Source organism: Ahaetulla prasina, chromosome 2 (assembly GCF_028640845.1).
Source record: "Ahaetulla prasina isolate Xishuangbanna chromosome 2, ASM2864084v1, whole genome shotgun sequence".
Lineage (NCBI taxonomy): Eukaryota > Metazoa > Chordata > Lepidosauria > Squamata > Colubridae > Ahaetulla > Ahaetulla prasina.
This window is the reverse complement of record NC_080540.1, coordinates 242,769,435-242,793,067: the sequence shown is the minus strand read 5'-3', so window position 1 is coordinate 242,793,067 and position 23,633 is coordinate 242,769,435.

Sequence of the window (23,633 nt, the reverse complement as noted above, 5' to 3'; positions counted from 1 at the left end):
GATTTTTTTTGTCTGCGTGCTCTAAGAAAGAAACGTCTGCCAGTACCTAGGATTGAACTCTCAACCTTCTAACTGGAAGGCAAGCGTCTTCACTGCCAAGTCACCACACCACTGTAACTAAGATAAAACATTTGGGCCCAAGACAAATTGGGACAAAATATCATTCTACATAAATAAATAATAAACAATTAAAGTGAGATCCCCTAATATGGAGTGTGGTGAAAGTTACAACTGAACTTAGGAAAAAACTCCTTGTTATATCACAAACTGACAAACAGAATTCATTCATGGATTGTAATACAATTTGTTTGGGTGTGACTTAATAGATTGCACAAATTCAGCCAGCATGGCTTATTAATTAGGATTAATGACTTAATATACTGCAAATCCAGCCAATCATGATTTGTTCAATAAGCCATGGTAAAGCAAACCCCATCTTAGTGCAGTATGTGAACCCAAATACAAAATAAAAGGTAAAACCACCCATGTAGCTTTTACAAAATCTCATTATCAGGCCCCAGTTCCAGATAAAGGGCTGGCACAGAAGATGCTGGGAGCCCTTCAGCATCAAACGCTTGATATGATGCCAACAACAACAGCCCTGTGCCAGAAGGCAGGCATTGCATCAGTGTTTATCCAGTGCTTTTCAGAAGAGAGGTGGAGGGAGGGAGGGAGGGAGGGAGGGAGGGAGGGAGAAAGAGAGGAGGGAAGAGAGAGAAAGAGGGAAAGAGAACTTGATTTAAAGCCCATGCTGAAGGGAAGCTGGCTGAATTTTAGGGATTTTCAGGTGGAACCTTGCTGCCCTGGCACCTCTTTCACTGCTAATGCATGAAGCCTGTTGATTTGGATGTAAAATAATAGCCAGGTTTAAATATATTTGTGTGCTAAACTCAATTTACATGGATGGTACATAGCAGAGGTGAAATCTACTTACCTTCCTTACCGGTTCAGAAGTGCACATGCCACGTGTCACCTGCACGCACAGACCTTCTAATAAAAAACACATTACTTCCTGGTTAAAACCAGGAAGTAACGACACCCGGACAGGTGGCTGGAGCTTTGCCCCGCCATTGCTACTGGATCGCCGAATGACTGACCACAGGTGCTAATGGATCGCCAGGTCTGGTCAGAACCGGGAGCATTTCACCCCTGGTACATAGGGATGAATCAAGACAAGAATCTGTAATTTTAATCTGTAATAAAACTCAAAGGGAATACATTTATTTGAACCTACCAAGACCATAGAGAATAATAATCTGGCATGTGATTTACACCAGGACAAGTGCAATTGTATTTTTGGAATATCACTGACCACCAAATGTTTCAAAGGGTCACCATAAACACCTAGGTAGTGTAAATCACATTCCAAATACTAGGAAAGTGAATGTGTGCCTATTGCTGTTCTGTCTTCAGCCTTCAGCAACTAATCTTTATAGAACTTGAGTTAAGGAGCCACCCCATCTCCAATATCTACAGTAGATTTGTGTCTTAGGGAAATACTTCATTTGGTTATTTAAAACACACTATCATTTCAAAAGATACAATACCAATAAAGGACAAAAAGAATGATTAAAGTTATACAATTAACGTGCAGTACATTGAATTATTTTTATGGCTACCAAGGATTACAGAGGAGCAGAGAAAAGATGATGAACAGAACTATAACAATAAACTTTCTAAAAGTTATAAACAAGGGATTAAACCAGGAAAGGTGCCTGGACTAGATGGATTATCAGGTTCTTATTATGGTTGTTTAGAAAGGATTTTTGAACCCTTACAAAACATAAGAAACTCTATCCTACAGGGGAAAGATGCCAGAGTGTTGGAAAAAAGCCAATATTGCATTAACATCTAATGAAAGACAAGATTTTACTTTAACAAGAAGCTATAAACCAATATTATTATTGAATAATGACTACAAATTGTTCACAACCATTCTAGCTGATAGAATGACAATAATTTTGCAAGAATTTGTTCATGAAGATCAATGCAGGTTTTATTGAAAAGATAAAATACAATTTTAGATATGTGTTGGACATTTTGGAATGTTTGGGGCAACATAATGAAAAACTAGCCACAGTGATTTTATTAGGTGCAGAGAAGGCCTCTGACAATTTGAACTGGGCTTTCTTGTGCAGTGTTTTAGAAGATACACATTTTGAAGAGAACTTGATGAAATGGATAATATTGATTTACACTTCACAGAAAGCACAAATAAGTGCTAATGGAGTTCTAACAAAACCCTGTGTGATACAAAAAGGAACAAGATACTCTGTCCTCCCTTGTTTACTTTGATTCTTGAAATACTGAATAGACATATACGGTAAGATAAGATGAGACAGGATTTTTGGGAGTAAAATAGAAACTTATAAATTAAAGGTTTTTGCAGATGATTTGGTGCTGGCTTTGGAAGATCCTTTAAAGCAGGGGTCACCAACCTTGGTCCCTTTAAGACTTGTGGACTTCAACTCCCAGAGTCCCTCAGCCAGCAAAGCTGGCTGAGGAACTCTGGGAGTTGAAGTCCACAAGTCTTAAAGGGACCAAGGTTGGAGACCTCTGACATACCCCCATGACATACATACAATCTGATATAATTCACAGTTCTCACATGCTGTAAGACTTGTGGACAAAGCTGGCTGAGGAACTCTGGGAGTTGAAGTCCACAAGTCTTAAAGGGACCAAGGTTGGAGACCCCTGCTTTAAAGCAGGGATCCCCAACATCTGAGGCATAGATTGGTACCAGTCTGCGACCCATCAGGAACTGGGCCTTGCAAGCAAGCGAAGCCCTAACCATGCATGTGTGGGATCCAGGCAGTGTGCAAATCCAAGCCTCCCCAAGTCTGCTGAAAACACCCCCATGATGGAACCAGGCCCTGGTGCCCAAAAGATTGGTGCTGCTGCTTTAACGGGAATTGAAATATTAATGGTGAAATAAAAAGAGTTATTCATTAGTAAGTTTCAAGATTAACAAACAAAATGAAAATGTTAACAAAAATATGAATATAGAAGATCAAACATAAATGATGAATAAGAGGGATTTTAAGATTGAGAATATGGTAAAATATCTGGGTATCATTATGACAAATTTGAACTTTATGTTATTTCAAAATAACTACATTAAGACATGGAATGAAATTTAAAAAGACACATTAAAATGGGAGAAACCATAACTGTCATTGCCAGGGAAAATTTGTGTGATAAAAATGAACGGCTTGCCTAGAATGATGTTTTTTCTTCAGACAATACCTGTTTTGAGAATTGATGCACTAATTAAGCAGTGGCAGAAGAATACGTCTAAAGATGTGTGGCATGGGAAAATTTTTGAATTAAATATAAAGATTACAAGATGCAAAAAGAAGAGAATTGGGTTTAGCTGATTAAAAAAAATTCTTTCTTTTATATTTTTTTTTACTTTTTAAACTTCTTTGCACTTTTATCTCTTTTTTGCTTGCTGGCTTTCTTTTATTTTATATTAATTTGTATTAGTTTTTATCTTCTATTAATATTTTTAAATAAAATTATATATTAAAAAAGAATTATTTTTATGATATGAACAAGAATACAAATTTTCAAGCTTTGTGCCAAAATCTCTGTTGGATTGTTATTTGTAAATACTAAAAAAGAAGAAAAATGAGAAAAAATTGAATAGAGCAAAGGAAGAAAACTACTAAAAATAATATAGATAAATATTTGGTTTCTGACCTCTCTTCTTTGAACTCCAATTGGTTTACAGTGTTTATAAACATAAGCTTTAGAAATTGTACTCTAAATATTTGTATTTGCCTTGCTTCATGAATCCAAAAGCCATTCTAATGTCAATTTAAACTTTAATTTGTATACATACTGTTAGTTTTGCCATTGCTGCCTATTCTGTAAGTTTCCCGATCATATATCATTGATATTGTATCTTTTTTCCAATATTGTGTAAAGTTTGACCTTGTAGCTGTGAGTATGTATCTGAGTAAGTAGTGGTACTTTTTATTGATAGGTTCTGGAATTATACCTAATAAAAAGAATTGTGGTTTCATTTCAAATTTGATTTCTAAGATTCTTTGAATGGCATTGTGCATGTCTTTCCAACACTTCAGTCAGCAACTCTGGAAATTGTAGTCACAGGAAATATTGTTTTTTGGCAATGTTCTAATCCTTTCTCTTCAGTATGCTGTTACATGGAAGCAAAATATCTGCTGCACTCGCCACTCATTTTGTTCAAAACTATTTTCAAGTCTTTCCTTCAAACCATTGTTGTTGTTGTTAGTTGTGAAGTCATGTCCGACCCATCGTGACCCCATGGACAACATTCCTCTAGGCCTTTTATTTATTTATTTATTTTTGTCACAACAGTATACACAAACAATTGTCATAGATAAAACTGTTGTGTCTTGCCCGCTCTCACCGCAGCCGGGGTCTTCTTATCTGCTTCCGAACGCTGAGGAATGTCCTAGTATGCCTCCCGGCCCCAGCCCTGGCTCCATGCCCAGACAGGCTGAGGAGGAGGGGGCACCTCCCGGCCCCAGCCCTGGCTCCATGCCCAGGCAAACGGAGCAACTAGACCCCTCCCCCTCCCCCACAGCATGTGAGCCTGAGGGAGGTCTATTACCAACAGCTGCCGACTGGAGTGACCCTCGCTTCAGAAGAATTGATAGGCGGCGGTGTCAGAAGGAAGGGAGGGGCAGGCCTGGATAAGTGCTGAGTCATAGAGCCACTACCCCATGGCCTATATAAAGGATCTGCTTTCTGGCAGTCTCTGAGTCAGGCAAAGTCGAACATATCTTGCTGAAGTCACTTTCTGGTCTCCTGTCTGCCTTGAGGACTTTGCTAGGACTTTGGCAGAGCTGCAGAGGCACGCCTGATTCGGATTTCCCTGACCCGGCCGTCAGCGGAGGAGTGGGACACGACAAAAACAACATATTTTGAAGAAAGTATATACATATATGTAAAAAAATATGCATCAACTATATCAATTTGATATGATGAAGGGAACAATAGGACAGGAACGGTAGGCACTTTTGTGCTCTTATGCACGCCCCTTATAGCCCTCTTAGGAATGGGGTGAGGTCAATAGTAGACAGTTTTTGGTTGAAGATTTTGGGATTTTGAGTAGAGACTATGGAGTCAGGTAATGGAGTCCATTTTAACTCATGCCTACTGCTTCAGTGACTCCATCCAGCAACCTCATTCTCTGTCTTCCCTTTCTTCTTTTGCCCTCAATCTTTCCAAGCATTAGGCTCTTTTCCAGTGAGTCCTTCCTTCAAACCATAAAATGTAGTAACTTTGCACTGAGCTTTGCACTGAACTTTGCACCGTATAAAACCAAAAATTGAAAGCAACCTTGAGCACAAAGCACTTAATCTGGCACAGCAATAGAGTAGGACAAGGCATTATATTTCCCAAATATATAAACACATGTGTCAGCCTCCACTCCAATCTTCGTATACTTTTGAATGATTATATCAGTAGATAGATTGTGAAATGTTTATTTCTGTATTATAAAACTATTAAGGAAATGAGATGTATCATACCACCGTACAGGGTAAGGGAAAGGAGCCTATTAAGAGTGTCGGCTGACATAACAGTGGGGGAGGGGTGATTAACGACTGAGTGTTATCAGCGCGGGCTTTTCTAACAGACACTGCATTCCTAAGATGACTGACAACTAGAGACCTGTGGAAGAAGATTACCACGAGGGGCCGAGAAGGAGCTGGCATTGGCCCAGACCAGCCTGACCTCCTGGAGGAGGAGGGACAATTGGGGGGATATGATATGTTAGCCATATTTTGTCTCAGATCCAACTTAGCTTGGCTGCTATCAAGACTGTAAATAGTAAAAGTACTTTTCTTCATTCCAAATGAAGTCAAGGTGAATTCTTTCCTAATTATAGTCGGAGGTAGCCTGACATTAAGTTGGATCTCACACATCATGTCTACCAACCAGGATTGCAATCGCAATACCGAGGTGGGAGAGAGAAAAAATGTGATGGAAGGCCAGCTGCCGCTGAGCTGGGGGAGGCGTCCGGAGGTATTTCTTCTGTCGGTTTTAACCCTGAGCTGGAGATAATGCAGTTGGAAGAAGAGAGGAGGCTACCCGACTTCAAGGAACCTCCCTCTGGAGTAACTACAAGGAGAAAGGAGAAACTACGCACTTTTTCCGAGTGGTCTGAGGAGCAGAAAGTCAGAGACAGCCTCCAGTTGGAAGAGGCACTACGGCTATTTCGTGAAGTGAAAGTAAGGCAAGCTGCTCGCCAAAGGTATGAATCCCCTGTTCAGTCCTCCAGGGGGGGGGGAGAAGAGGAAGAAGAAATTACAAAGGGGCCAGCTAGAGGTGATTCCCAGGGCGGTGAGATTTCTGAAGAGCCAGAGCCGGGAACCCTCTCCCCAGAGGAAGCTGAATTGGATGGGGGTCGCGCGCCACCTGCTGATCAAGCAAGGCTGCGCAGGGGAAGGAAAAAGCCAAAAATTCCCCCCATATCAGAGAAATTTGATGGAAATGCGAAGGAGTTGGGACTGTTCCTGGCGAAAGTGAATGACCACATGATAGACTGGGGGGAAGATTATTGGTCACAGGCAGCACAAGTGAGAGCTGTGACCCACAATTTGACCGGAAGAGCAGCTGCGTGGTATGTGTCGTTATACCAACCACTCCCCCTTACTGCAAAACTACGAGCATTTTATGACTGCACTGAGGAGGAGGTTTGAGGACCCCTGGCAGAGCAAAAGGCCAAAGGTCGAATGAAAACCATCAGGCAAGGGAGGAGACCGTGGCTGATTATAACCAGGAGTTCAGTGATTTAGTTCCCTTGATGAGAGGGTGGTCGGAGGTGACCCTTGTGACATTTTCAAAGATGGTCTGAATGGAGATCTCTGAACTGTGTCGAGCATCTCCAACTACGCTGTATGGCTGGTACACCCTGGCAGCAGAGATGGAAATCGAACTAGTGAAGGACCGTGGCAGAAGACAGCGCACTGGAGGCCATCCTTGGCGTTCTCCAGGAGGCACCTATAGGGACATCCCTAGATTGGAGGGAGGAAGACCACGTTCGTCTGCGTGCTACAGATGTGGAAAAGAAGGCCACCGAGCAGCCGACTGTAGGGTTAAGTTGATACCAAGCGTGACCTCTGGTGGTGAAAAGGAACCAGTGAAACCAGCGGCTAAGGCGCGTAAACCGGCAAAAGTGGGGGAGGGCGTTGCCAAGAAGGGCACGCCCATCAAGGAAGATGGCGAAGCGTCGGCTGATACTGACGACAGCAAAACCACATCAGAGTCCGATGAAGACCTTCTGGTGAGTTGGGCACGGGGCCCCTTGGACATTCCAGTCAATCTACATGTACCCTCTTCGGGTAATAAGGGGGAACTGCTAGCACTACTCGATTCTGGATGCACTAGATGTATGGTCAGTCCCGAACTAGTAGAAAAAATGGAACTAAGATTGAGAACCCTAAGTAGGCCCATAGCGTTTGCCCAGTTGGATGGCTCTGTGGCAGGGGGAGGACCCGCCCATTTCGTAACAGAACCCATAGAAATGATAATAGGAGACCACTGCGAAATTCTGAACTTCATAGTAGCCCCAGGAATGGACCAACCCCTGTTGCTAGGCCTGTCATGGTTGCGGAAATGGAACCCCCATATTAACTGGAGAACGGGAGTCCTACGTTTCCGTTCCAAAACATTAAAAGGGGAAAAGGGGGAACCCAAGAAGGGATCTACCGTGGCCATGCACCAGGATACGTTGGGGGCAATGATCGAACGGATAGACGGGGAGGAGAGAATACCCAAGGAATACTGGGACTTGCGAGAAGTCTTTAGTGAGAAAGCATCAGACGTACTTCCTCCCCATAGGCCTATTGACTGTGCCATAGACATCCTTCCGGGGGTAAAGCTTCCAAAACCAAAAGCTTATCCCATGACCCAAAAGGAATTGGGGGAGCTACGTAAATTCATAGACAAAAACCTAGAGCGGGGTTTTATCCAACCGGCTAGACCTCGCGTGGCTGCGCCAGTGATGTTCCGGGAAAAGAAAGATGGCTCCTTTCGTCTTATAGTTGACTATAGGAATTTAAACGCCGTGTGCGCCGAAAACATATACCCCATGCCACTCATGAAAGATATGTTAGCACATTTAGCGAAGGAAAGTTCTTCACCAAACTGGACCTGCGAAGCCTACTACAGAGTTCGTATAAAGGAGGGGGATGAATGGAAAACCGCTTGCAACTGTGCACTAGGATGTTTCCAGTTTCGAGTACTACCTTTTGGACTGCAGGGGGCGCCCGCAGTTTTTATGCAACTAATAAATGAAATACTCCATCAGCATTTGTTCAAAGGAGTTCTTGTCTACCTTGACGACATACTTATCTATACCGAAACAATGGAAGAACATATTAAACTGGTAAGAGCTGTTCTCAAAAGTTATTATCTGCAGAACTATATTGCAAGCTATCCAAATGTGATTTCCATCAAACCAAAATAGACTACTTAGGGTATCGATTTCAGCTGATGGGTTAGAAATGGATCCAGAAAAGTGAAAGCTGTCTTGAATGGGCCCCCACGCACACGCAAGCAACTGCAAAGTTTTTTAGGATTCGCAAATTTCTATCGTCAATTCATCCCCTCCTTTGCTCAAATTGCTTTACCAATCACCAACCTCTTGAAAACTAAAGGAGACACGAAACCCAAACCATCATTACCTCTCGAATGGACAATGGAATGTCAGGCAGCTTTTGAAAAATTGAAACGACTCTTTGTCACGAACCTATTTTAAAACACCCTGACATGGATGTTCCTTTTGTAATACAAGCTGATGCAAGTGATGTAGCAGTCGGAGCCGTTTACTCCAAAACAATGCTGATGGTAATTTACAACCCTGTGCTTTCACTTCGAAAATTGACTGAAACTGAAAGACGATGGGCTATTTGGGAAAAGGAAGCATTTGCAGTTCATTGGGCTCTACGAACGTGGAGACAATTCTTAGAGGGTTCAAATCATCCTTTTGAAGTTTGGACTGATCACAAAAATCTGGAAGCCCTAAAGACTCCTAGAAAACTTTCACCTAAACAAGCCCGCTGGGCTCAATATTTTAACCGCTTTAATTTCACTTTACATTACATTCCTGGGGGGAAAAACTTCTTAGCGGATGCTCTCTCACGTTTGCCCCAATACAATTGCACTCGCTCCGAGGTGGTTCGACCAATACTTCCCGTGCAACAGTTGGCAGCCCCGGCTATAACTCGAAGCCACTCAAAAGCTGAACCCTCACTCCCAGATGAACTGACCAAGTCGTTTAAAGAAGCTTTAAACACTGATGACTGGTACTTAGCGCATTCCCATGAATGCACACTCCGTGATGGACTAGCTTGGATTGGAACAAAACTATATGTTCCTCTATCACTCAGAGAAACCATCCTACAACGATGCCATGATGCCAAAATGGCAGGGCATTTTGGATTTGTGAAAACTTTGCATCTTCTTAAAAGACAATTTTGGTGGCCAAGTCTTAAAAAAGACATTCAAGCATATGTAGCAAGTTGCCCTATTTGTGCATCATCCAAAAGGCCTCCGGGAAAACCTCCTGGACTACTTCAAACAGTAGCCAGGCCAGGAACCCCATGGAAAGAAATATCCATGGATTTCATAGTGGAATTACCTGAAAGTTCAGGCAATACTGTTATATGGGTTGTGACTGACCTTTTCTCCAAACAAGTCCATTTTATTCCATGTTCAAAAATACCCTCCTCAAAAACTCTAGCAAGGTTGTTTGTACAACACATTTATAGACTCCACGGAGTTCCTGAGCGCATCATTTCAGATCGAGGAGTTCAATTCACTTCTCAATTTTGGAAAGAATTTTTACGACTCATTGGCTCCAAGGATTAAGCTCCTCCCATCATCCCCAAACTAATGGAAGCTGTGAGCGTTCGAACTCTGTACTAGAACAATATCTACGATGTTATGTTAACTACCAGCAAGACAATTGGGCAGACCTCTTACCTTTTGCTGAAGTTGCCTACAACAACTCAATTCATAGTAGCAGGATTTACTCCTTTAAAATAGCTTCAGGTCAAGATTTTGTTCCTATCTCGAACTCCCAAAGGAAGAAACTACTGTTTCCTCTTTGTCAGAATGGATAGATCAAATACAAAGCACATGGAAAATGACTGCAAGGCGATCGACGCTCACCGTGCATAAAAACAAGCAGATAAAAAGGTCCCTGAGAACAAATATCAAGTGGGCGATAAGGTTTATCTTTCCACCAAATATCTTCAAACCACTCAGAAATCTAAGAAACTTGGACCCAAATATGTGGGACCTTTCCCCATAGTAAAATCATCAACCCGTGACAGTACAACTAGATTTACCAAAAACACTTGGAGAATTCACCCCGTTTTCCATGTGAGCTTGCTGAAACCTGAACACACATCTACTTTCCGTCCTAACCGTACACCCCCTCCTATACCAATTCTCATAGAGGGCGAACAACACTTTGAAATAAAAGAAATTTTAGATTCAAGAAAACATAGAAATAAAATTCAATATCTTATTGCTTGGAAACACTTCCCGTTATCCCAAGCTGAATGGGTGAACAAAGAAGATGTTCGTGCTTCGGAAAAGATAGCACAATTCTATAAAAAATATCCTGACAAACCCTAACTTCTCTTTTTCCTTTCTAGGACTGACGTCCTTGTTGCAGGAGGGCCGAATGTCAGCCTCCACTCCAATCTTCGTATACTTTTGAATGATTATATCAGTAGATAGAATGTAAATGTTTATTTCTGTATTATAAAACTATTAAGGAAATGAGATGTATCATACCACCGTACAGGGTAAGGGAAAGGAGCCTATTAAGAGTGTCGGCTGACATAACAGTGGGGGAGGGGTGATTAACGACTGAGTGTTATCAGCGCGGGCTTTTCTAACAGACACTGCATTCCTAAGATGACTGACAACTAGAGACCTGTGGAAGAAGATTACCACGAGGGGCCGAGAAGGAGCTGGCATTGGCCCAGACCAGCCTGACCTCCTGGAGGAGGAGGGACAATTGGGGGGATATGATATGTTAGCCATATTTTGTCTCAGATCCAACTTAGCTTGGCTGCTATCAAGACTGTAAATAGTAAAAGTACTTTTCTTCATTCCAAATGAAGTCAAGGTGAATTCTTTCCTAATTATAGTCGGAGGTAGCCTGACAACATGTTTGATTATTTCAGGGAAGGCTGACCTGCATTGTCCCTCCAAATTATTCTGAATAATATTTTGGAACATTTTAATCCTTGGGAACATTAGGAGTTGTATAGTAATAGTGGCAGCTGGTAGAAGTTATTCTTGCTGCAGCATTCAGGGCAGGTTATCTCACCCTAATTTATATGAGCGTTTTAATCTTGTTCTCCATCTGAAAATGCTGCTAAAGTAGACTTTCTACTGCTAATGAAAATCAGATATTCTGAGCCATGCTTTCTACTTCTTCCTCTGAGGCAGTCTCTACAAGTAATACCTACTAGGCAGGCATGGAGAAAGGGAGGAGCCCAATGGAGCAATTACAATACATCCATGTTGTTCACAACACATCCATGTTGTACACAACACATACAACACAAATACTTTACTTCTGGTGAAGTATTTAGCACTCTGTAGGTAACCTGGTACCATGTTTAATAGTTTGGGGTTTCAAGAGAAATGGTGTGATGAAAAGCCTGGGCAAGATTGCATCATATTCACAGGCAGAGTTAGGAGTTTCTGTAGCTTAATTCAATTTGGCAGGCTTTTCTAAAATTACATTAAGCCTATTTAAGGCACACCTTGCAATGTTTATATGCTTTCTGTTTCCAAATGGGAAATTGAATTTTTGATGTTTTGGACTCTCCCTGATGAAATTTTGGGTATAGTTGGCTAGGATTGTTGGTGGGGCTAAAAAACAAGATTCAAGAGCTGCCTGAGGCTGAGTCACTGTAGGTTTCCCACCCGTTAAGAATTTTAACTCTGTATGGTTATAGGATGGTGGATGAATCAGTGACAAGGGGGTACCAAAAAACTCCTGGCTGTTCTCTAAACAAGACAAATGGTTAGATTATGGGAATACGAAAGACCTGTTATTTAAGTGTTATACACAAACCTTTTAGAATTAGTACTTTCTTGATTTCAATTTTTCCTTCTAAGAACAATAACATATCAAAAGTGAAAAAGAATGTGGTAAACCACATGAGTTAAAAACAAGTTTCAAAAACCTAAATGATAGCTTTATCACCATGAGTCATGTGCCCTGCTATTGCAAGTGAGGCACATGATTAAGTTCTTCGGTTAATGCATTCATAACTGCTTTAAAAGGTAGATCACTGGAAATTTTTCATATTTATTAACTAAGGAAACTAAGTGTTACCATAGAGCCAGAGAGATGACTGTAGAACAGTCAGCACTGAAAGCAAAGAATATTTTGCTGTTTATTACATATTTACACAAATAATATTATTTAGTTTGCTAATGTAGGCCTTGGTATGACATAAAGCAAAAAGTCAACAACTTTCTTCATATCGAGAGATTTTTGGGGGCTCTCTCCTCAGAAAAATGTTTTTCACCCTTTTGTCTCAGCATAGTATAGTTCAGCTTGAGTATGTTTTCAAAATGGGTACAGAAAGGTTGAGTAATGGAAAGTATTTACAACCTCTCATTTGTCTTGCATATTCTTATCATGCAGACCTTCTATTGATTTATCAGACATGTGATCTGTTTTGGTAAAGAGTTTGCTAAGCGTTGGGATAGTTGTTTTTCTTTGAGAAGCAGATAGTTGTTTCATGAAAAGAATGTGGCTGGGGGAAAAAAAACTAGGGATGGGGAAAGAGGACAATGGTAGGTGAAATCTTTAGGGGAAATAATCATGCATTTCTCATGATATGGCTTTACTGGACCAATAAATACTTAGTTATGAATGAGGATGCAATATTCTGGGCCTTGATTCTGGGACTCTCCATTTGGTTTTTCTGCTTTTTTTTTTTTTTTGCCAAAAAAGTTTTTTTTTATTTTTTTATAAACATAATAATAATAAAAAATCATTGTGAACGAATTATTGGTCAGGTACATCTTTAAACATATCAAATTTCACCCAAATTTATAATCTAGTACAATATATTCCCTTCCTTCTTAAATTTAATTATTTATTTGTGCAAATCTAATTAAAAAATATTCCAAATTCAACACATTCTGAAAATTATTTAAATGAAGTTTAGTCCTCGTGCTTACTTCCCCAAAACATCAATAATAAATCTTCTGTTTACATTTTTAAATTTCATCAGTCACAACTTGCATCTACATTATTAATCAAAGGCCAGACCACCTAGAATCTCTTCCTTAAAAACTGCCCAGAGATCACATAGACAATTTCTTTCTTCCCTTCTCTTCATCCTCTGCCTTTAAATCAAATAACATATATTCAAAGTTTCCATCTAATCCTTTAAAATACCAAACAAAAAATTAATATTTAAAAGGGGTACATTAATTATAAAAATATTTCAAATTCAACACATTCTGAAAGTTATTTAAATAAAATTTAGTACCCGTGTTTGCTTCCCCAAAACATCAATAATAAGTCTTCTGTTTACATTTTTAAGTTTCATCAATCTCAATTTTGCATTTACATTATTGATCAAAGGTCAGATCACCTAAAATTTCTTCCTTGAAAACTGCCCAGACATCACATAGACAATTTCTTTCTTCCCTTCTCTTCATCCTCTGCCTCTAAATCAAATAACATATATTCAAAATTCCCATCTAATCATATATAATACCAAACAGAAAATTTAACATTTAAAAGGGGTTCACTAATTATTTCCACCAATTGTTTCTACAGTATATTTAATTATTCCCTTAGAAGTTTTTATCAAATCATTTCATTACCTCACCCATACATAAAAATAAGAAAAGCAAAAAAGAGACAAGAAAAAACAACTTTTGCCCAAACATAAAAACCCTCATTTCCCTCTTATCCCAATTCTAATATCTTTCCCTCCATTTCCCAAAACATCAATTCACTTTTATTACATTTGTCACTTATATTTTAAGAGAGATATTAACATTTTCTATTTTAAATTCTTTAGATGATTCTAAAAGCAGCCATTAGTTCCTTTCAAAGCAATGTTATGTGCCCACGTCAACAGGACCTTCTCTGGGGGAATAGTCTGCTATTCCATTCTTACAGTCTTTTTCTGCCTTTGGATCCTTGCTTAAATAACAAATTCTCCAAATCTGTAATCCAAGAGCACACAATCTAAACTTCTCTTCCAAAACTTGCTCAGTCCCAAAAACGCCAATCATTCATGGGAATAGTCACAATAAAGCTATTCGACTCTTACTATCTTCCTCTGCCTCTAGGTGTCATCTTGAAACAGTTGCAGCTCACAAATAATAAGTAGCCATTTTGGTGACGAAGCTTCTTCGTTCTCAAATGCTTCAGTACATGGAGGTTAATTTTCCCAAGTTTTTCTTTAACTATATGAAAGTTGATTAAGTCTTTTAAGTCCAAAACAACAATTTTTTCCCCATTTTTCTTCCATCTTTACTGTATCTTCTCTTAAATTGCATTCTCAATTTAAAATATTCATTTTCATTTTGTGTCCAACTTATTTATCTTCCAGGATTTTTCTCTTGTAGGTTGCATTAATATTCCATAGATTTAGGGTAGAGGGATTTGAGACATTTATTTAATAACAGTTTAAATATTTCTTTTATACTTTTCTCATTATATCTTTAATTTCCATTTATAGTCCATTAACACTTCCAGGATTTTCCAAACCATTACTTAGTAAAAACTAATTTTTCCTTTCCTTATTTAAATAGGGCTCTACTACCATTCCAAGACCCCAGAGCTAATTCAATTCCAGAGTGTGTATTCGTTAAATTGATTTTTCCACTTTCACTTCCTCTTCAATTAGACGCCCAACTGAAGGTTTCTTCCAGTGCTTGCGCTTATTTTAAAATATTTTTTTCTTCGTGAGCTCACAACTCACCCAACTTCAACAATTTGTCTCCTGATGTTTCTTCCTCCTGCTCATTCTTGTGGCTGCCGCAGCTTTGGTGCCGCCGCCACGATGGACGATGGCGGCTGCATTCCTTCCCGTTGGGTCTGGGGGAAAAAGTCCAGAGCTGCGGGGAGTTTGCAGGCCCCCCCCCATTCACTCCGGCGGCCCCCCCACTCTTTGCTGCCCCTACAGGGCAGCTGCAGTCCGATCCTAAATTAGGACGGACCCCCAGATCGGGGAAGTATCGGCGCAAACCACAGAGCTATCGGGGTTTGCGACCATCTCGCCTGTGATGCTGGCCATGCCCAGCCTGGTTTTTCTGCTTTTTTGAATGAAGGTGGCGTCTTTGTAAATAATAACATTCAGCTCTAGGCTGATCAAGTCTGCATTGTCTGGCATTTTGCTGTAAAGTTCCAGTCTTAGGGATGAAGGAACAAAAAAGCACCGGAAAATATGTCAAAAATTAAGGAGGGGTAGGGAAACATCTTTCTTGGACTGATCTGTGCTTAAATGACATGCTCTTAATTCTTAGCTAACAAATATCATTGGAAAAATAAGGAATTGCTTATATTTAAAAGTTTGGGGAGTTGGGAATTCCAGACCATTTTAAGCCTGATAGCAAATTGAAAAGACAACTCTTGAGTCGCTTATGTGTGAGTGTACAACTTCAGATTCAAAGTGAAAAGCAACTTGCTTCAAAATCCTCCTACATAAATATTGTGCTCAATGTCCAAACTTAATACCACATAGCAAAAGCTAATTTTCAAGCTTTTTTTTAAAAAAAAAACCTGGCAGTAGAAGCAGTACATATGCAATAATTTAATGTCTATACTTATGCTTTAATTCAACATATATTGGTTATTGTGAGAGGACTGTACTTCTTCAGCTTGTCGGTGTTGAATTAGCTTGGTTGTGATTCTGTGACTCTGCTTTCCTTCCATCATCACATACCAAAATAATGAAGTTAGAAACTCCTGGGCAGATGAGGGTTCATAAAATATTTCATGAGTTGTCGGGCAATCTATTCAGAACTTTGGCACAAACTTCAGTGCTGCCATTGAACTTCTCTGGGAAATATTTCATCCACTCTCAAATAATCTAACACTGTAATTTTGCCAGCCTGATATAAATAAAAGGTCCCAATTGTACAGGGCAGGGGTCTCCAACTTTGGCAACTTTAAGACTTGTGGACTTCAACTCCCAGAATACCTCAGCCAGAAAAGCTGGCTGAGGAATTCTGGGAGTTGAAGTCCACAAATCTTAAAGTTGTCAAGGTTGGAGACCCCTGGTGCAGGGCATCAAAAGTAAAAGCATCTCTTTGGTCTGTTCTCCATGGAAGGAGGGGGGAAAAAGCTCTATGGGTGCTCCTTTTCCTGCTGCTCCTTGGAAACTTTGATTAATAATGCTAGATAGATTGGAATTTGTGGTTATGATTCTGGAGAAGAAGTAGCCCTCATAATGTAACAGCTCGGAAAAAAGGCAGGATAGATAAACAGAAGGATGGTGGATGATTGTGTGTTATAGAAACTAAGCCAAATTTGTGGTAATGTAAAGAATGCTGCTGCAGCACTGTAAAAGTTTGAAAGGGTCTCTCCTGATTGTTGAGTTAAAATAGCATCCACCCATCCTTAAGTGAGCACAAAACGGTGCCAACATTTTCTGTTCCCATTGCCAATCCCTACCATATTCCAAGTCCAATTCATAGTGTGTTTCTTGATTTGTTATGGGGAGGCGATATATATATGAAGGGAACTCAGAAACAATGGAAAGATCAAACTTGGTGTGTGGGGGGGATGCCTATGGTAGAGATTGACTAATGACAAAGCTTTATAGATTTTGCACACTTAAAGCTATGATGTGAATAGAATAGAATAGAATAGAATAGAATAGAATAGAATAGAATAGAATAGAATAGAATAGAATAGAATTTTATTGGCCAAGTGTGATTGGACACACAAGGAATTTGTCTTGGTGCAGATGCTCTCAGTGTACACAAAAGAAAAGATACGTTTATCAAGGTACGACATTTACAACACAATTGATGGTCAGTATATCAATATAAATCATAAGGATTGCCATCAACAAAGTTACAGTCATACAGTCATAAGTGGAAAGAGATTGGTGATGGGAACTATGAGAAGATTAATAGTAGTGCAGTTTCAGTAAATATTTTGACAGTGTTGATGGAATTATTTGTTTAGCAGAGTGATGGCCTTCGGGAAAAAACTGTTCTTGTGTCTAGTTGTTCTGGTGTGCAGTGCTCTAAAGCGTCGTTTTGAGGGTAGGAGTTGAAACAGTTTATATCCAGGATGCGAGGGGTCTGTAAATATTTTCACAGCCCTCTTCTTGATTCGTGCAGTATACAGGTCCTCAATGGAAGGCAGGTTGGTAGCAATTATTTTTTCTGCAGTTCTAATTATCCTCTGAAGTCTGTGTTTTTCTTGTTGGGTTGCAGAACCGAACCAGACAGTTATAGAGGTGCAAATGACAGACTCAATAATTCCTCTGTAGAACTGAATCAGCAGCTCCTTGGGCAGTTTGAGCTTCCTGAGTTGGCGCAGAAAGAACATTCTTTGTTGTCCTTTTTTAATGATGCTTTTGATGTTGGCTGTCCATTTTAGATCTTGCGATATGCTAGAACCTAGAAATTTAAAGGTTTCTACTGTTGATACTGTGTTGTCTAGTATTGTGAGAGGTGGAAGTATGCTTAAGGAGAGAAACACCACTTTAAAGCTGTTACACTTTAGTGATGACTAAAGGTTGTTTTACTCATGGGCTGTTGATGACATGAGGGCAATGTTAGGGAGTTAAGGAAGAAGGCTTGCATTGTCAGGGCCTATTTGACTGTTGTCAAGTGCAGGTGGAAACAGGGTGTCAGGGCAAATGTCAAAGAGAGGGAGTGAAAAGAAGACAATGAATGTATAAATAGAGCTTAGGATTCCCTACAACACTTTGCTGACTTCTATGAAAAAGGATATTATCTATTAAAGCCAATGTGGCTTTGGTCGTGTTGGTTGATGATCTCTGGAGGGACAGGGATAGGGGTTATTCCTCTGCCTTGGTCCTGTTAGACCTCTCAGCGGCTTTTGATACCATCGACCATGGTATCCTGCTGCACCGGTTGGAGGGATTGGGAGTGGGAGGCACCGTTTATCGGTGGTTCTCCTCCTATCTCTCTGATCAGTCGCAGACGGTGTTGGCAGGGGGGCAGAGATCGACCCCAAGGCACCTCACTTGTGGGGTGCCACAGGGGTCAATTCTCTCGCCACTCCTGTTCAACATCTATATGAAGCCGCTGGGTGAGATCACCAGTGGTTTTGGGGTGAGGTACCAACTGTACGCTGATGATACTCAGCTGTACTTTTCCACCCCAGGCCACCCCAACGAAGCTATCGAAGTGCTGTCCCGGTGTCTGGAAGCCGTACGGGTCTGGATGGGGAGAAACAGGCTCAAGCTCAATCCCTCCAAGACGGAATGGCTGTGGATGCTGGCACCCCGGTACAGTCAGTTGCAGTTGCGGCTGACTGTTGGGGGCGAGTCATTGGCCCCAATGGAAAGGGTGCGCAACTTGGGCGTTCTCCTGGATGGACGGCTGTCTTTTGAAGATCATTTGACGGCCGTCTCCAGGAGAGCTTTTTACCAGGTTCGCCTGGTCCGCAAGTTGCGCCCCTTCCTAGACCGGGATGCCCTATGCACAGTCACTCATGCGCTCGTGACATCTCGCTTGGATTACTGCAATGCTCTCTACATGGGGCTCCCCTTGAAGAGCATCCGGAGGCTCCAGTTAGTTCATAATGCAGCTGCGCGGGTGATAGAGGGAGCCCCTCATGGCTCCCATGTGACACCACTCCTGCGCAGACTGCACTGGCTACCTGTGGCCTTTCAGGTGCACTTCAAGGTTTTGGTTACTATCTTTAAAGCGCTCCATGGCATAGGGCCGGGTTACTTACGGGACCGTCTACTGCCACCGATTGCCTCCCACCGACCCGTATGCTCTCACAGAGAGGGACTCCTTAGGGTGCCGTCCGCCAGGCAGTGCCGACTGGCAACACCCAGGGGAAGGGCCTTCTCTGTGGGGGCTCCCACCCTCTGGAATGAACTTCCCCCAGGACTCCGCCAACTTCCTGACCTTCGAACCTTTCACCGCGAGCTTAAGACACATCTATTTATCTGCGCAGGACTGGCCTAGGATTTTAATTTTAATTTTAAATTTAGCTTTTAAATGGGGTTTTTATTATTTTAATTATAATTTTAAATTTGGCCTAATTCAATAAGTTTTTTAAATACTGTTTTTACTGTGTATTTATTCGTGTGTTTTTATCAGGCTGTAAACCGCCCTGAGTCCTTCGGGAGATAGGGCGGTATAAAAATTTGATTAAATAAATAAATAAATAAATAAATAAATTTATTTTTTAGGCTTTATCCAAACAAAGGGGACGCGGTGGCTCAGGGGCTAGGACGTTGAGCTTGTTGATCGAAAGGTCGGTAGCTCAGCGGTTCGAATTCCTAGTGCTGCCGTGTAACGGGGTGAGCTCCCATTACTTGTCCCAGCTTCTGCCAACCTAGCAGTTTCGAAAGCACGTAAAAATGCAAGTAGAAAAAATAGGGACCACCTTTGGTGGCAAGGTAACAGCGTTCCATGCCCCTTTGGCGTTGAGTCATGCCGGCCACATGACCATGGAGATGTCTTTGGACAGTGCTGGTTCTTCGGCTTTGAAATAGAGTCGGCAACGACTAGCACGTATGTGCGAGGGGAACCTTTACCTTTACCTTTACCTTTACCTTTATCCAAAGCAATACCCAAACTTGAAACATAGCAGACTTTGAAGGACATAGTTCTTGATACATCGGTTTTATTAATAACATTAGATAAATTATAATTAGGGCAGAACCAGCTACTGCAAGGGGTAAATTGATATATGCTGTACTTGGGTTTTCAAATCTCATGACTCTTCCCTCTTCCCTCTATGCTCCCCTACAGACTGAGGGCTAGCAGTCGGAAAGGCAGTTGACATTTTCATTATTAAAATATAGAAGGAAATGGAAAGCTAGTGAGTGCTACACAAGTGCTCCAGAAATGCATGTTTGTAATGTTGCAGGCAGAGCAGGAGGATAAATATTGCTATCAGTTCTAATCAGTGGTAAAATCTAAATTTCTTTCCTACTGGTTCTGTGGGTATGGCTTGGTGGGCGTGGCTTGGTGGGGGTCATGTGACTGGGTGAGCGTGACTATGTAACCATGTGACCGGGGGATCGAAAGGCAGAAACTCACCAACAATGTCCTGCTGGAGCAGAGTTGGACTAATTGACCTCCAGGTCCCTTCCAACCCTGGATTATCCTCTGAAGCTGCATCTAGTGCCAGGTTTGTAGTCCTTCCTTCCTCTCCTTTTTCTTTCTTTCTTTCCTTCCTTCTTCCCCTTCTTTCTTTCAAAAATGAACCCCCACCACCATGTTTTTTGCCTATACCATTTTTGGCCTAGCAGTCTTCAGGGAAGCCTGCTGGGAGCAAAAATGGACCTGCCCACCCCCGTAAAAAAAAGATTCTGATGATTGTGCGCCACAGCTGTGATTGTTGGAATCTTTTTTTTACCTTTTAAATGCACTTTTTTACTACCTGCTCGGGTGAATAGGTAGTAAAAAATGCTTTAAAAAAGTTTTTTTAAAAAAAAGGCTCCGATGATCGTGCGGCACAGCTGTGATTGTCAAAGCCTTTTTTAAAAAAAAATTTATAGCATTTTTTTTACTACCTATTCGCTCGAGCCGGTAGTAAAAAAAATGGAAAAAAGTTTTTTTTTAAAGTTCCAGCGATCACTGGTCGCTCACCTGATCATCAGAACTTTTTTTAAACATTTTTTACTACCAGTTCGGCAAACCAGTAGCTTTTTTTACTACCGGTTCGCGTGAACTGGACCAAACCGGTAGCATTTCACCCCTATTCTAATGCAGACACTGGTTATTTGAATTTGTTTTTCACCTTTCCATTGCATTAATTCTTAACTTTCTGGATTATGTAATTTAGTTATGAAAATTGAAAAGTTCTAATACGCCAAACATATGATAAGATTTAAAAAAAAAAATAATTATAGAGTAGAAGAAACTGCAAATTAGGCTCAGGATTCTGTAGCTATTTATTTTGTTTTACTTTCAGTTTTTAAAATTTGGACAGTGTGGCTTTTCATTGCAAGACATTTCTAACCCTTAGTTTTTCTATGAATGTTTTAAAAATTCAGAGGAACTTCTGAATAGCCTAGGATAAGGAATGTGTTGTAAACATGCCAAGTGAAGCATGGTTAAATCATTGAATGCATCCAATGCTGGAAGGGCATTGTACTATGTCACCACTAATTCTCTTTCTTTTTTTTCTCACAAGTAGCAGAAATCAGCAAAATACCTACTGTACATATAAACACCTTTGTGTGGGGTATCTCTTTTGTGCAGTTCCTCTGTGTGTGTGTTGGGGGGGGGCAAAGGGTAATCCTGGCTAAAGATTTCACTTTTCTTCTTATTGCAGAGCTTAAACAGTCTTTGGTTATTGGGCTTTTTTTCCCCCTCATAAAATAAGTGCCCTAAATTTAAATCTCTTTGTGTGTATATATTTTAAATAGCGATGATCTTGCTGGTTTTTCAATCAGGCCTTCTAAGTCAACTTTACCAAGATTCTTATTCCTGTGATTGAGAACTGACAGCATGCCAGCATGCAGCTTCCTTGATAAGAGGAGAAATACAATAAATAAGAGGATTTGATTACTCTCCCTGCCTCTTCTTCCCTGCCTCATCATTCTGGTATGAATCATTTTGGAATTGGCAGCATGTCTGAGACCAAGATCCTGCTAAAATTATATTAGTCGCTTTGCTTGCCCACAAGCATGATTAAATGCTATAATATTAGATACATATTTGGAGCAGTCATTCTTCTCCTGCTACCACTCAAAGGAAAAAGAAAAGGGAAGGAAAAGGATGCTGTGACATCTTGGAACTAATCCTGTTCTAGGCAGCAGATGCTCAACCACTCACAGAACATAGATGATTTCAGATATGAGGTGAGTTTATTCCCCAAGCACGCTGCTTCCTCCCCAGCATCAGCACTGACTCATCACTCCTTGACTCTGTTCTCGCCCCAAAAGTAGATTATTACAGATGTGACCTTTTCTGTCTTTAGTAAAATGATTGTTTTGTGCATCCGTTCCAAAGCTAAACCTCTTGAACTTTTTCAAAGCCAGGTTTACCTATTTTGCTACCATTGAAAGAGACTTTACAGACTCTTAGCATTAATGTGGTTTGTTTTAAATGTAAAAATTCCCCTCCCAATGGGATCTTACTGTTTAAACCAAAAATTATAAAGATGGTAAAACAACAACAACATGGGTTTAAATGGGGGGGAGACATTCTTTTGTTGTTGCAAGAGGAGAGAAATTATTTTAAGTACACTGTAAGATTGGCAAGGCTAAGGATTGATTGGCAGGCTAGAGGATTTATCAATCCAGGTTTACTTTGATTTGTTTATACCCAGATACTATATAGTGAGTACAGAAATTCAGCCTTAAATAAGTTTTTTAATCTAAATGAAACAGTGGGAATTATTTTTACTAAGCCTAGAAACAGCTATTATCACACAATAACTACCCATTTAATATTATATAGTTAGTGAAGAGGAATTTATTAATTTATTTATGCATTATTTATATGGCTGCTATCTCTGGGCAGTTGACAACAATACAATTTAAGAATACAAGTAAAAACCTGCCCGCCAAAAGCATATAACACAAACATTTGTTTTGCTTTCTTGAATCTTAGATTTAAATGCTGATAACTTTAAGAATAGGATATCCTGGTTCTTCATGCCCTGAAGGGGAAACAAAACATCAGAAATTACAAGACAATTCAGATTCTTTCTTTAGCTGAAATGGGACAATAGAACTAGAACAATATGACACATAGATATGAATCACAATTCACAATTGCTGTGAATGCTGTGTATTGTTTTACTTCTGTTCTTGCTGTGGGTATCCTATGATCTGGATCAAGGGGTTTAATCAAACTTGATTGACATGAGAAGGACACTGCCTTGGGCCTTGGTGACCTATTAACTTTTAACCTTATGAGTTAAAAAATACAATTATTTTTTTGTAGAAATAATTCTTGACTTACAACTACAATTGAACCCAGAATTTTGGTTGCAATATATTGCACTTGTTAAGCTGGTCACCCCCTGACCTGACTTGATTTTATGACCATTTTTTTACAAAGCAAGTCACCTTAGTAGTTAAATGAATCACGTAGTCATTAAGTGAACCCATGTGGTCATTAAGCAAATCCATTCTTACAAATGAATTGTGGGTTTTTTTTTGTCAGAAATAAGCAAAAAACATTGGGAAATGGCAAAAAACATTGTAAATTGCAGTCACATGATCTCAGGACAGTACAATCAATGGTAAGCACCGAAAATGCGATCGTGTGATTGCATGTGTATGTGGCAGTCATAACTTCAAGGATAGGTCATAAGTAGCTTTTTAAAGTCCTTTGTACTGTAACTTCAAACACTCAGGAAGCACCTGGTTGTTAAGCAAGGACTTCCTGTAAGACAAAAATTAAGCTTAGGGCTAAAGTATGAAGTTTTTATTTGAATATATTCTGTA